Source organism: Desmodus rotundus, chromosome 6 (genome assembly GCF_022682495.2).
Source record: "Desmodus rotundus isolate HL8 chromosome 6, HLdesRot8A.1, whole genome shotgun sequence".
NCBI classification, from domain to species: Eukaryota; Metazoa; Chordata; class Mammalia; order Chiroptera; family Phyllostomidae; genus Desmodus; species Desmodus rotundus.
In genome coordinates, this window is record NC_071392.1 from 63,828,556 (window position 1) to 63,840,919 (window position 12,364).

The window sequence follows — 12,364 nt, forward strand, 5'->3', positions numbered from 1 at the left end:
GGAGGAATTCCTCTTTCCTGCCACAATCTACCCCGGTCCTCCCTCCCTGTCTCCAAAGCACCTAATATATTTAATGTCTGTCTTTCTATGGCCCAGAGAGTTCTAGAGCACTAGGTTATATTAAAATGTTCACATACGCTGTGGAAAACAGTATGGAGTTTCTTCAAAAAGTTAAAAATGGAACTGCCTTTTGACCCAACAATCCTACTTCTGGAAATATAGCCTAAGAATCCCAAAACACTAATCAGAAAGAATATATGTACTCCTATGTTCATAGCAGTGTTATTTACAATAGCCAAGGTCTGGAAACAGCCCAAGTGTCCATCAGTAAATAAGTAGATTAAAAAAGCTGTGGTACATTTACACAGTGGAATTCTACACAGCTGTAAAAAAAGAGGGAACTCTTACTCTTTGCGACAGTGTGGTTGGACCTGGAAAATATTATGGTAAATGAAATAAGCCAGTCAGAGAAAGACAAATACCATATGATCTCACTCATATGTGGAATCTAATGAACAAAACAAACTGATGAACAAAATAAAACCAGAGGCATGGATGCATGGTTACATGGAAAAACTGACAGATCTCAGAGGGGAGGGGAGTGAGGGGGACTGGAAGAAATTAGCCAAAGAACATATATGCATATATGCAAAGCCCATGGACACAGACAACAACGTGGCGAAGACCAGGGGTGGTAGTGACTGGGGGAGGGGGGCAAGGAGGGAGGCAACAGAAGACATCTATAATAGTGTAAATGATAGAAATTAAATAGCTAAATAATTTTTAAATATGAATGCATACAAAAAGATTTCTCTCAACAACATAAGAAACAAATGTTGAATTTTCTTGAAATTCCTCATATATATCCTAACAACTTCTCCTATTTGGACACATTAAGATCATCATTATGCACTAGTAATTACTATCAGGATGTCAGGGGTACCAAACAGACTCTCAAAATCAAAACAATTTTAAGCGATAAAAAGTTTTGAGTGAAAAATGTAGTGTTTTTAAGGAGTTCTATTTGAAAATACTCTTCAGTTGTAGATTTTAAAAGATTCAATCAGGAATGCAGAACACTATGAGTGTTATTGGAAAAGGAACTTATGATAGGAATTAGTACCCAATTCTGGAAAGAGCTGGGAAGATAAATATCTGCAAAATGTAGTTGAAGGAACAGAAAAATCACAAATGAGTCCAAAGTTGCAGGGAGCTGTGGAAGCCAACACCTACTGCTGCTGGGGTTGGACCACAAGGAATATGAAAGGTTGTTGGCTCTTCATGGCTGCCACCTCTGTAAAGTGTCAGCAGAGCATCCAGTGGAGGCCTAGGATCTCTTTCTGTGGCCAAGGCCAACAACAGGAAGGAGGGAAGAGCAAGAATAAAATGAAAACCAGCAACACCCCTGGGTTCAACAATAACCTTTAGAACATATTGACAACTGCTTATCTGTTGCCTCCCAGAACTCACACAGCTTCCCTTTGGGCCACCTTCAACTTGAAATTATTGTGCATGGAGAAGGAAAGTGTGAAAAATGCAGTGCTCAACATAACCATTGGCACGTTGGTGTGTTGACGTAACTACCAGATCTGTCACAACTCACTGTACAAAGACACACAAATATTCCACCTCAAGCTTAACAAGTCCAACATAAACTTATCATTGTGCCCAACTTTTTTTAAACAACAAAAAATGTATAAAACAAACAAAAAACAACCTTTCTGAGTATGGCTCAATTTCTATTACCACTAAGTGCTCCTATATTATCCACTCACTGGGCATCTGTCAAACTTTCCTCCCTGCCCTGTATCCCAGCAGTCCCTGCCTTACATCAAGCTTTCATCATTGCTTCGCTACATTAAAGAAAGAGCCTTCCCTGTTGCCACCCTGCCTGCAGTCTCACTCTGCTCCAAAACTTCTATTAAACCAGAGTGATCTTTCTGAAATGTAAAATTCCAATTATTTCTACTCAAAATATTTTAGTGACTCTTTATTACCTACCATACAGATTTTCCTTCTTGGTATTATATATAAAAATCATCATATTCTGATCCTCACCTACTTTTTTGGTCCCATTTCCTGCCCTGCCCCCAGTGTGTCCTCAGCTGTTCTGAACTACTTACAGAACCCTGAATATATGTGTGTATGCTCCCTCTGTTAAGAATTCATTTCCTCAGCTGCATCACCCTGAAAATACAGTTGCCTGGCAAACTCCTGCTCATCCATTCAGATGTGGTTCAAACAAGGCCTCCCTTGCAGTGTCTTCCATGTCCCCCCACCTCCTCCCAACCACCACAGTTAGTTCATGGCACACATTCTCCTAACAGCAGGTTAGCACTTGCCATGCTATACCAAGTCTGCTGATTAACATGTGAGTTTCCCATGCTAAATTATGGACCCCTCACTGTGAAAGGACCACATCTCATCCATCTTTGTAGCCTCAGACACTAACACTTCCCTGGCACATGGTAGGGGCTCAGTAAACATTTGGTTAAGAAATTAACTGATGGATTATAAGACCTAATATGTTTAAATATCTTAGTCCATATTTATAACTGCTTCCATACAAATTATGATTCCCATAAAATATAGGTGTCTATTTACAAAAACAAGCAGATTAATTTGGGGGCAATTGAATAAATGTAGATAGCCAAATATTGAAATTTACTCTAAGTCTTGAAATGGCTCTAAATCATATGGCCTCATTGATCAAATTAATAAGATTATTTCTAAATCTCAATTTCACTGTTTAAACATGCTCTTGACCTGCCATCGGAACACAGAACAACAAAGGAAACATTTGTTTTTTCTTGACTTTGGGGTGACAAATTCATTTGTTAACAGTAGCAATGGGAGAGCCAACAGTACTTGATAACAGCTCTAAAGTGAGAGCTCAGGCCAAAACAGATGGCCCAGACACTTCAGGGAAAGCTCTAGAAAGATGTCTTCTCTAATTCAGGTTACACATTCCCTGAAAACGCCTTCAACATAAGCATGAAAGTTTGCACATAATTTTATTGGCCCTGACAGCTCTGTCTGGAAGTTAGTTTGCAATTGCCTCTTGGGGGAAGTTTGGCTGAATTTTGTTTTTCAAAGTAAGTAAAGGCAGGAATGTTTATATCAGTGAATTGGAAATTTGAAGCAGTTTGTCCCACCGCTGACTTTCTGAGCATAATGCTTGACTGGTCACAATCTGTCTGTGCTATTTTTTAATGTGCTATTTTTTAAATTCTACATGACAAACCAAGTTTAATCCAGAGTTATTGCCATTTCTTCTGTGTGTTTTGAACCCACATTAATAACAATCATGTTTAGACTCTAAGGTTGTTAAACAAAAGGCTAAAATCTGGCCAGTGCTAAAGTATTGGAACCATCTTTATTACACTGGTATTTCGGCATACATTAGTTATGTGTAATAGTTACAGTGATTCTAATCAAAACTTGCAAACATTCCACCATTTTTCCAATGCCACTAAGATCTATATATTATCCCTTAAACTGTTAAATATTGTAGGCATTTCTAAATTGCCTAATTTACTTTGGATTCACCAAATATACTATCCCTAAGTTGATTATTGGAATAGAAAGAAGAATTTTTATCATATTTGGACAAAGCAATAGTAATTAAGAACCACACTCTGGAGTACTTTCTTTGTAATACAATGTCCCCTTTTATACAATACAATTGGCAGATTGTTTGATATATTTGCTTTGAAAGGACTGGTTCCAGTAAAATTTTGATTGGTACTTAATTTTTTAATATCATTTTCATCAGACTTTGGAACTGTTTTTATAGCTGAAGAAGTTGATGCACAGGAGTTAAGTGCCAAAGCACTCACTCCTCAAGTTAACGGTAAAGTTAGAATTGCAGTGATTACACAAACACACACACTCACATACACATTTTTAAAGGGCTAACCATAAATGAAAGCTCATCAATGGAGGACACGTGTTTATTATTGTTGGTGCATTATTTCCCAAGATAGGCTAATCCATTTATGTTAGTGCCAAACAGTTTAAATTAACAGATGGAATGAATATACTAGTTGGGAAGTAATGCTATACTGTGCTGTATAAAAAGGAAAGATTTTTCCCATTGTTTTCCAAAATACTTTTATAATTTACCACAAGGGAAAAGATGAGAATGGAAAAGAAAAAGAAATTAACAGGGCATCAAGGAGGGAATTATTGATAGGGTAATTATGAGGGCAGCCCTTCTATAAGTCATTGCCTTTATTTTTCATCTTCTGAGAAGACAGAGGCTCTCTAAAAGACCCTCTCTTAGGACTCTGGACCCTCTGTCATCTGGGGCTTCCCTTTGTCTCTCACATTTCCTATGTACCCAAAGGACAGTGCAGGGCTTATAAAAACAGAGACACTGGGGAAAGAGCCTTCCAGTTCTTTTTCACATCAGGGAATCCTTGATTACTTCTACGTACAGCGCATCACCTAGGCCACCCTGACTGCCTGGGACCCTTGCTCCAACCTATGGACAACATAGGTGGTGCCAGCACCATTATTATGAACAGCAACATCCCATCCCCAAGGGTCAAGCAGAGGATAGCCATGCCTTAAATTGCAGAGAAGAAAAGAAAATGGGAGGAAGACTTACGTTCTGCTGCTCTATGTTAAATGACTGCATCATTCACCACAGGAGGAGGAAGAGTTGATAAATATTGCAATGGGAAGGGTAGTTCTGGAAAGAGACAGACAAGCCAGTTGTGTGACCTCGGATAAATTACATGATTTCTCTGAGCCTCATTTCCCTGGATATAAGCTAGAGGATGATGTCTGTCTGGAGTTTTGTTATGAGGATGAGGACATAAGTATAACTCAAACACATGACTGCTGTACGGTAGATATTTAATAAATGGGAGCTGAATACATTATATCTTTGCACATTTTATAAGAGAGGCAATAAGCTGAATGTGAAAATGAACCGAATCATTAACAAAATTGCTATACATTGTTGGAGATGAGAATTTATTTTTAATTGTCCTGCTTCCAGTCTCCTAGGCCTTTTGATTAAAATCACTATACTTATGCTACAAGAACAGCTGTCTTGTACTTGTCCTTAAAATTGAATAAGTTTAGTTATATTTTTGGATAACTTACCATCACATGTTTTATTTTTCAAGAACCACAAGCAAGTGACTAATACAAATGACATGAAAGCAGTTCATATTGAAATTGCCCTGTTCTAACTCTTTGCAGCTGGCATTTCCATTTTTTAAGGTGAAGTTTCCCAAAGTATGTTACCTATTAAACTAATTTTACTATTCAGTAGCAGGAAACTGCTACTGAAACTGTTAAGAGGGAAAAAGCATGTTTTTGTTCTATTTGTTTTTCCATGTGGATTTTCAGAATCTTCAATATTCTAATGTGGATAATGTATCTCTAAAAGATAAGAGGATTCCTACATCCCCAAAATGTGTTTTCCCACAAAAATTATTTGAGGAACCATCATCTGAATTATTCTTCTTGTTCTTTTGCACATACATTTTCCACAACCACAATAATAGAGGCAACAGAATCAGAGAGTTGGAGAGAGAAGAGAGAGAGAATCCAAGAATAAACACTCTAAGACAGGTGTCACAAACCCTAATGCCTACAGGACAAGTGACGCCAAAACCAGAAGTAGGCTGGACTTACAAGAGAAGATGGCAAGACGATGGCAAACTGCAGAACATACGTTCTTTCTACTGAAGTTCAAACTTAAAAAAAATTCTGTGGGCCTATGCATGTCTGTGGGCTCTACCTTCCACAGTCTGCCAGCATAAATCAAGATTGCTTTCATTTTTGTTTCAAAAACAGCACCATATGAATAAATTTAAGGGTACCTTCTAAGATCCGAATTTTAATGTGAAGAAGGGAGAGCAGAAGGAATGTGGCAGGACACTGCAGTTCCTCTTCCCCTTGACCATGGCTACCATTAGGCCTATCTTAGTGTGAAGATCTAAAGAGATCCTGTTTATAGCTTAGCACTCTGTTATCCACAAGTATGTTGGTAAGAATAGTTCATGCCTTTCAAGCACTTATATTTTACCAGACATCATTCCATGTACTAGCTCCTCATTTCATCCTCCAATAATACTACTATTATCCTCGTTTTACAGATAAGGCACAGAGAATTTAAGTCACTGGCCTATAGTTATAAAGCTAACAAGCAACAGAACTTGGATTGTAATCCAGGCTGACTATAAAAACCAAACTCTTAACTACTATGCTAAACTCAGTCGTGGAGAGTCATTTGAGGGGTATATCAGTTTTGAATGTTTTTGGCTGCTGAAAACAGAAACCCTGGCTAACAGTGTCTAGAACAAGTATTTTTCCACAAAACAAGAAATCTGGAAGTAGGTGTCTACTGGCATTGGTGCTGTAGCTCAGCAATGTCAGGAACAGCATAGTCAAAAAACAGCTATCACCCTGCTGGGCATTATATATGGAATCAAGAAGGCAAGACGTGGGAGGAAAATGCAGACAAGTGTAATCAAACAACAATAAAATAATTTTTTAAAGCAAAAGTAGGAAAGGGTGGCACCAGCTTATTAGTTGCCTTTAATCAGGAAACTAAACTCTTGCACAGAAGTTCCCAACAAACTTCAGCTTAACCTTATTGCCAGAACGACATCACATGGGCATGTTTGGCTGCAAAGGAGTCTGGGAAAGCAAGCATTTCTCCTTTGCAGCCCCAAGAATGGAGGCAGAAAGGGAGTAATTGGTTAGGAACAGGCATTGGCTTAGCCAACCACAAAACTTTGCTTTGGTTAGGAAAATACCAACAGAACTTCATCATATAGTGTGTCACTCATGCCATGAATCTAAAGAAAGTTAAACAGCAAATACTGAAGTTTGCCGCAAAACCAAAACTGATTTGTACAACTCCTATTGCCTTTTTAAAGTATCTGCTTCTATCCATTTCCAAATATGTGAAATGACTTCTACTTCTTTTCCTGATCAAACTTATCCAGGCAATGTTTAAAGACTAATTATTTGATTTTCACACACACAGACAATTTTAGCTATGCTATTCTTAGTTGTTATTTTTATAAACTGTTATCTCTTTATTTATGGTTAATCAATCAAAATGACAATTTCAGTTTAGTTTTACAATTGGATTGAAATTTTTCAATAATTAGAAACTAGAAAACTTCAGCCTTGAAAGTATATAACATTACTTGAGTTTATACTCTATTTTATCTTCCAGTTTGTATTGGCTTTTCTGGCTCTTTCCACCACTTTAATTGTATTTTTTTTCTTTTATATTTTTATCATGGCACACAAACTCAGAAAACCTGCTAAGGCAACTACATAATGCAATCTAAAAATCCAGTTAACATATTGCTATGGAAACTAGGAAATAGAAACAGCACTCTAATTATTCGTTTGGACAACTATGGCTAATTGTGTGTGTGTGTGTGTGTGTGTGTGTACAAGAGTTCATTAGTTTATTCACCTTTTATTGAAAGTTGCGACTGAACTCAAAATGTATAATTGACCTGTCCATAAGTAGGACCAGTACCCTCCAGCCATTAAATTAGCATTTTAATATAAGCCATAGTCATTGTTAAATTAGGCCACTTGGTATTAAGAAATCTTTGGAGGAATGCATTGCTTATTTGGTCTTGCCAGGCTGCCGCCTCTTGGCATGGTGTGAAGAACACCTGACTGGGATTTGAGAGCTGGAGTCTAACCTGTCTCTTCTTACTAACAGCTGTGTGATCCTCTCAGTACCCTTAGGCACTCAGTTTCCTCATTTGCAAAATGCTTCAGTGCAGAGCTCTACTATTACACAGAGAAGTTTCCTTTTCTATAAAATCAAGGAATCATGAGGTAATCACTTTTGAGGATTGAAATTGCTCAGTGTAGTCCCTGGTAAAGTGGCACATAGTAAGCTCTCAGGAAAATGCTAATTATTCTTACTATATTTTTCTATATTTCAAGTATATAGCATTGATTATGTTATTACAGTTTTCCCAGTTTTTCTCCCTTTGTTCCCCTCCACCTGGTACCCCACTTCACTCCAGCAATCCCCCGACTTAGTTCATTTCCATGGGTGGTGCATATAAATTCTTTTGCTTCTCCATTTTCTATACTATCCTTAACCTCCCCCTGTCTATTTTGTACCTGACAATTATGCTTTTTAATCCCTGCACCTTTTCCCCCATTGTCTCCCTTCCCCCTCCCAGCTGATAACCCTCCAAATGATCTCCATACCTATTTTTCAGTCTGCAGTAAATAATTCTCGAAACTGTACAGTAAATTATTCCATGACTGTAAGTATATAACAGATGCTATTACCTAAACGAGCCCTTGGGGGAGTCGGAAAGGAGAACTCTAAGTCCTAACAGGCAGTGCTCTCCCTCAGATCCTGTTACCTGTGTTTTTTTCCTCTAGAAGGTTAATGTCAATTTTTATATTGGCATGTGAGATATAAAAAGTTATCCTAACACAATTATTCTAATACAACTCAACAAGCCCTCAAACTTTTTTTAAATCATAAGATTTCAACATTCAAGAATTAAACTTTTGTTCTGTTTTGCTTGTTCACTGATGTTTGCTTAGTTATTTAATCAGCCTGTTTCCTGCTATGAAAAAAAAAAATTAAAGAAACTGACGTTTCCTCAGGGTTAAAGTCCTGTGTTGTTCTTCCTTCCAGAAACCCGAATTATTATAGTAGGGGATAATTGCTATATAATAAAATCATTGGACAATTCGTCCATCCACTCCTACCTCTGCCTCTGACAATGAATTCCTTGTTTATGTAGGTCCAAGTATTTCTCTACCCGGGTGAGCGCCTGGCTTTAACCTAGACGTGGGAGAGGCAAAGCCCCGTGTTCTTCCCGCCGCAGAGCGCGGAGTGTGCGCGCTCTGTGACGCTCTCCACGGGAGCGCCAGGAGGGGGAGACTTGGTGCCGTTTGTCTGCCGCTGTGCTAACTTCAAACTGCCCCAGCTGGGGGAGGAGAGAGCTGTGTGGCAGCCAGGACGACAAAACTTCTCCACCTAAAAAGTTTCACCTTGTCCTGGGCAGGGGGGGGGAGGGTGGGAGGAAACGCGACCCCTGCGGGGCTAGCCAGGCGTGCATGCGGCAGGAAGGGCGGGAGCCGACTTTCCCCTCTGGGTGGTGCCAGTCAGCACCTCATCATTCCTGGACCCACAGACAAGATCCACGGACAGCCCACCAGACAGACAAACCAGAGCTGGGGCGGGCAGGAGGCCGAGTGCTTGGGTCGGGTGGCGGGCTGTGCCTCCTGCCTGAACGCGCCCGGGCGGCCGCGGGCCGCGCGCACCGATCCCTGGCTGAGTCACCCGCTGATCAGCGCACTGGTGGGAAGGGGCGGAGGGAGCGCTGCTGCTGGCAGACCAGACGCTCGCTGGGCCCCGCTGCAGGTGACCCGAGGCTCACACCCAGGGCTGTGTGACCACATGCAGAGCCCACAGGAGGGTACGAACCCGATGCCGGACGACAGCTGACTTGCTTCGAGCAGGCGGAGACGCGCTGAGCGCGCGGGTGGTCCCTGCGTGGACTGACTTCTCTGCTGAGGTTCCTGGCCACCGCAAGGTAAAACTACAACCCCTTCAGATCCCGCACCCCACCCCTCGCCCCAGGGCTTCTGCTCTCTTTGTTCCCAAAGAGATCTGACTGCTCTTCTAGAGGGCAAGACCAGAAAGGTAGGCGAGAGTTTAGAGTCTTTAGAAACTCAAGGGATGTGGTCAGGGGGGAGGCCGAAACCAGAATGGGGCTTTTCATTTTAGGGGTTCACTTCTCATCAGAACACCTCTATGACTAAGGAGAGAGGGGCTCTGGGGTAGGGAGTTATGTTTGTCTGTTTATGGCCAGGCAAGTTTCAAGGCTGTGAGCTGACTCAGCCCTTACAAAAGAAATCCAGTCACCCTGGCCCAAGGTGATAACAGCTGACAAGGTTCGGACTCAGAGGTTTCCTTGTTCCTAACCCTGCTTTATCTGTAATATGTGGGGGTCCTTCCAAGAGACAGATGTTTCTGTGAAGGACTGAAATCTTCATTTCTGGCAAATATGCAGGACTTGTGATCCATCATTTTCAATTGTACCTTAGCTCTTTGCTGGGGCTCTGTGGAGGACATCTATCTTATTAAGTAAAACAGATTATAAACAGAGGTCGGATTCTCTGGCTCATACTATATCCATCCCAATAATTAAAGCACAGATGAAAGTATTTTCACTGAGTATTGCCAATGCAGAATTTACAACAATGTACGGTTTCACATTTCATACCTTTTATGTTCCAAAAGAGCCTTTTATGAATTTGGCAGTTAAAGAGGATTCCAGTGGCTCATGCAGAAATAGTTGCCCAATGTATTTTACCTTATCACAGTTTTGTGTTCAGAGGAGCCCTGGGGTAGAATGAAATATTGTCAACTCTCTCAGACATAATAATCAGGATACTTTAATTGCCAAGTTAAGATGGTTAATAAATATGAGAGGATTGTAAAAACTGACATTGGAGAGAGTATAGACTATCTGGACCCTCTCCTGAATTTTAAGAAGACTGTTCACATTTTGTAGTTTTGGGTGGAGGTTATTCCATCCTTTCCATCAGCTGGACACATGCATATTGCCATGCAAATGGATTCAGAGAAAACATCATTTTCCTTTACAGCTAAATTATTATAGCTGATTAATGAATTTTTTCTAGGTGAAAATGATCCAAAAGCACTGTACATCATGTTTCTCTGTGCTACTGGACCATAAATTGTGCTTTTATGTAAACTGTAAGTGTTGCTTGGATTATTTACAGGTACATAGCTTTCCTTTCTAGCTCTAAGTGCATTGAGCTTTGTTTTTACATGTGAACTTCCATAACAGAAGAGAAGTGAGGTGCTTTGGTTCGAATCATAGACTGCAAGTCTGGTGTATTCAGACTTGAGTTTTTGAAATGCTGAATAACACAGGTAAAATTTACATTACTCATAAGAAATTTTTGTAGTATCAAAAATGGGTCTGATTGCCTATAAAATGTACTGTTGTTTTTAAGTCTTTTCAAGTTTCACACTTAACAGTGCATGAGTCTATAGTTATTAACCTAAATATATTTTGATTTTAACATGATAAAATTTATGGTATAAAAAATGACATGCTGACTGTGGCTTTTTCAAAGATTGCTTTGTTCTTAATACATCAAAAATAGGGGGGTTTACATTAGATTCGCATTCCGTGCCTTCAGAATTAGGGGGTGAAGTTTATCTGAATAATAAAGATGTACAAGATTAGCCAAATCAGTCAATATGAAAGCTTATAACTAGTGTTTTCATGACATTTAAACCTACAATAAAAGAAAAATGACACTTTTCTTAGGAAAAATACCATCTTACAAATTCATTTTAAAACTATATAGCATATGTTCCACTATAATCTCACATTTTTAAAATTTGTTTTAATGAAGATTAGAATAAGAAATGCATTTCAGAGATCAATTTCCTCAGCTGTTAACAAAAAAAAGTCCAAAATAGAGTTAGTCTAATTTTCCTTTTACAAATCTATACAGTAATCTCAAATAAACTTTCTCGCAAATGTGGTTATCTCAAAGTAAAGAGAATAACTCAAAAAGGCTAACATTCTCTGAGGACACACGCCATTCTGTAGGTGGGTACACCAATGCCTATGGTGACGCACCTATGATGAATACATAGCTCCCTGCACCTTCAGAGCACCTCCCATCTCTCTGACCCTTTCCTCCTCATCGCTTTCCTTTGATTTGACCAGAGCTGCTTCCAAGCCCTTGTGTGCCCCCATTCCTGCACTTCATTTTAATGTTTCTTCATCACTGTCATTAGGCTTAATGCTTCTCACCAAAACCATCTCTGTTTTCTTTTCCCCCATCGTTCCTAATATTTGCTTGGGACACTGTGTTTGTTTTGTTCATGGGATACCAGATTTCCTAATTGTCCTGCCTTAAGGGGAAAAAATATGCAGGAATTCAAGTGCCAGGGAGTTCACCTCACTGGTGTATGTTGAAACTTTTGTCTTTGACTCTGAGCCCTCAGGACAGAATTTCCTCATGGGCTTTGCTCAGTGCAAAATAAATTGTCACTTCTTATTAATAAATGATGGATATACTGACTAATGTCAATTCAGCATCACTTTGACTTAGTAGACACTGAGTTGCTGCGAGGCCCACATTTCCCTCACCAAAAATAGCTAACCACAGCATGTAGAGTATCATATCTGTTTAGGTCTAGGGGAACATTTTTTTAAAAGGAAGAAATTAAATCTCTGCCTTGGAGGAATTTACAATCTAAATATACAGATATATAACACACATATAAAATGGAACAAAGATCCACAATTATTAAGGGGGCATCACACAAGAATGACATTGTTAG

At 39.5% G+C, this 12,364-nt stretch overlaps 1 protein-coding gene across 3 annotated transcripts in view; it reads left to right on the top strand.

The window, feature by feature from the left end:
* Positions 1-9,041: 9,041 nt before the first annotated feature.
* The window catches only part of MET (MET proto-oncogene, receptor tyrosine kinase), a 147,240-nt gene continuing 143,917 nt past the window's right edge, over positions 9,042-12,364 (top strand). For 2 of the 3 annotated variants that reach the window (XM_024555773.3, XM_045191474.2), the window contains exon 1: positions 9,042-9,563. The gene's annotated coding sequence lies outside the window, so the exon portion shown is untranslated. The remainder of the gene's footprint in view (positions 9,564-12,364) is intronic. The other variant, XM_045191475.2, reaches the window with a different exon arrangement.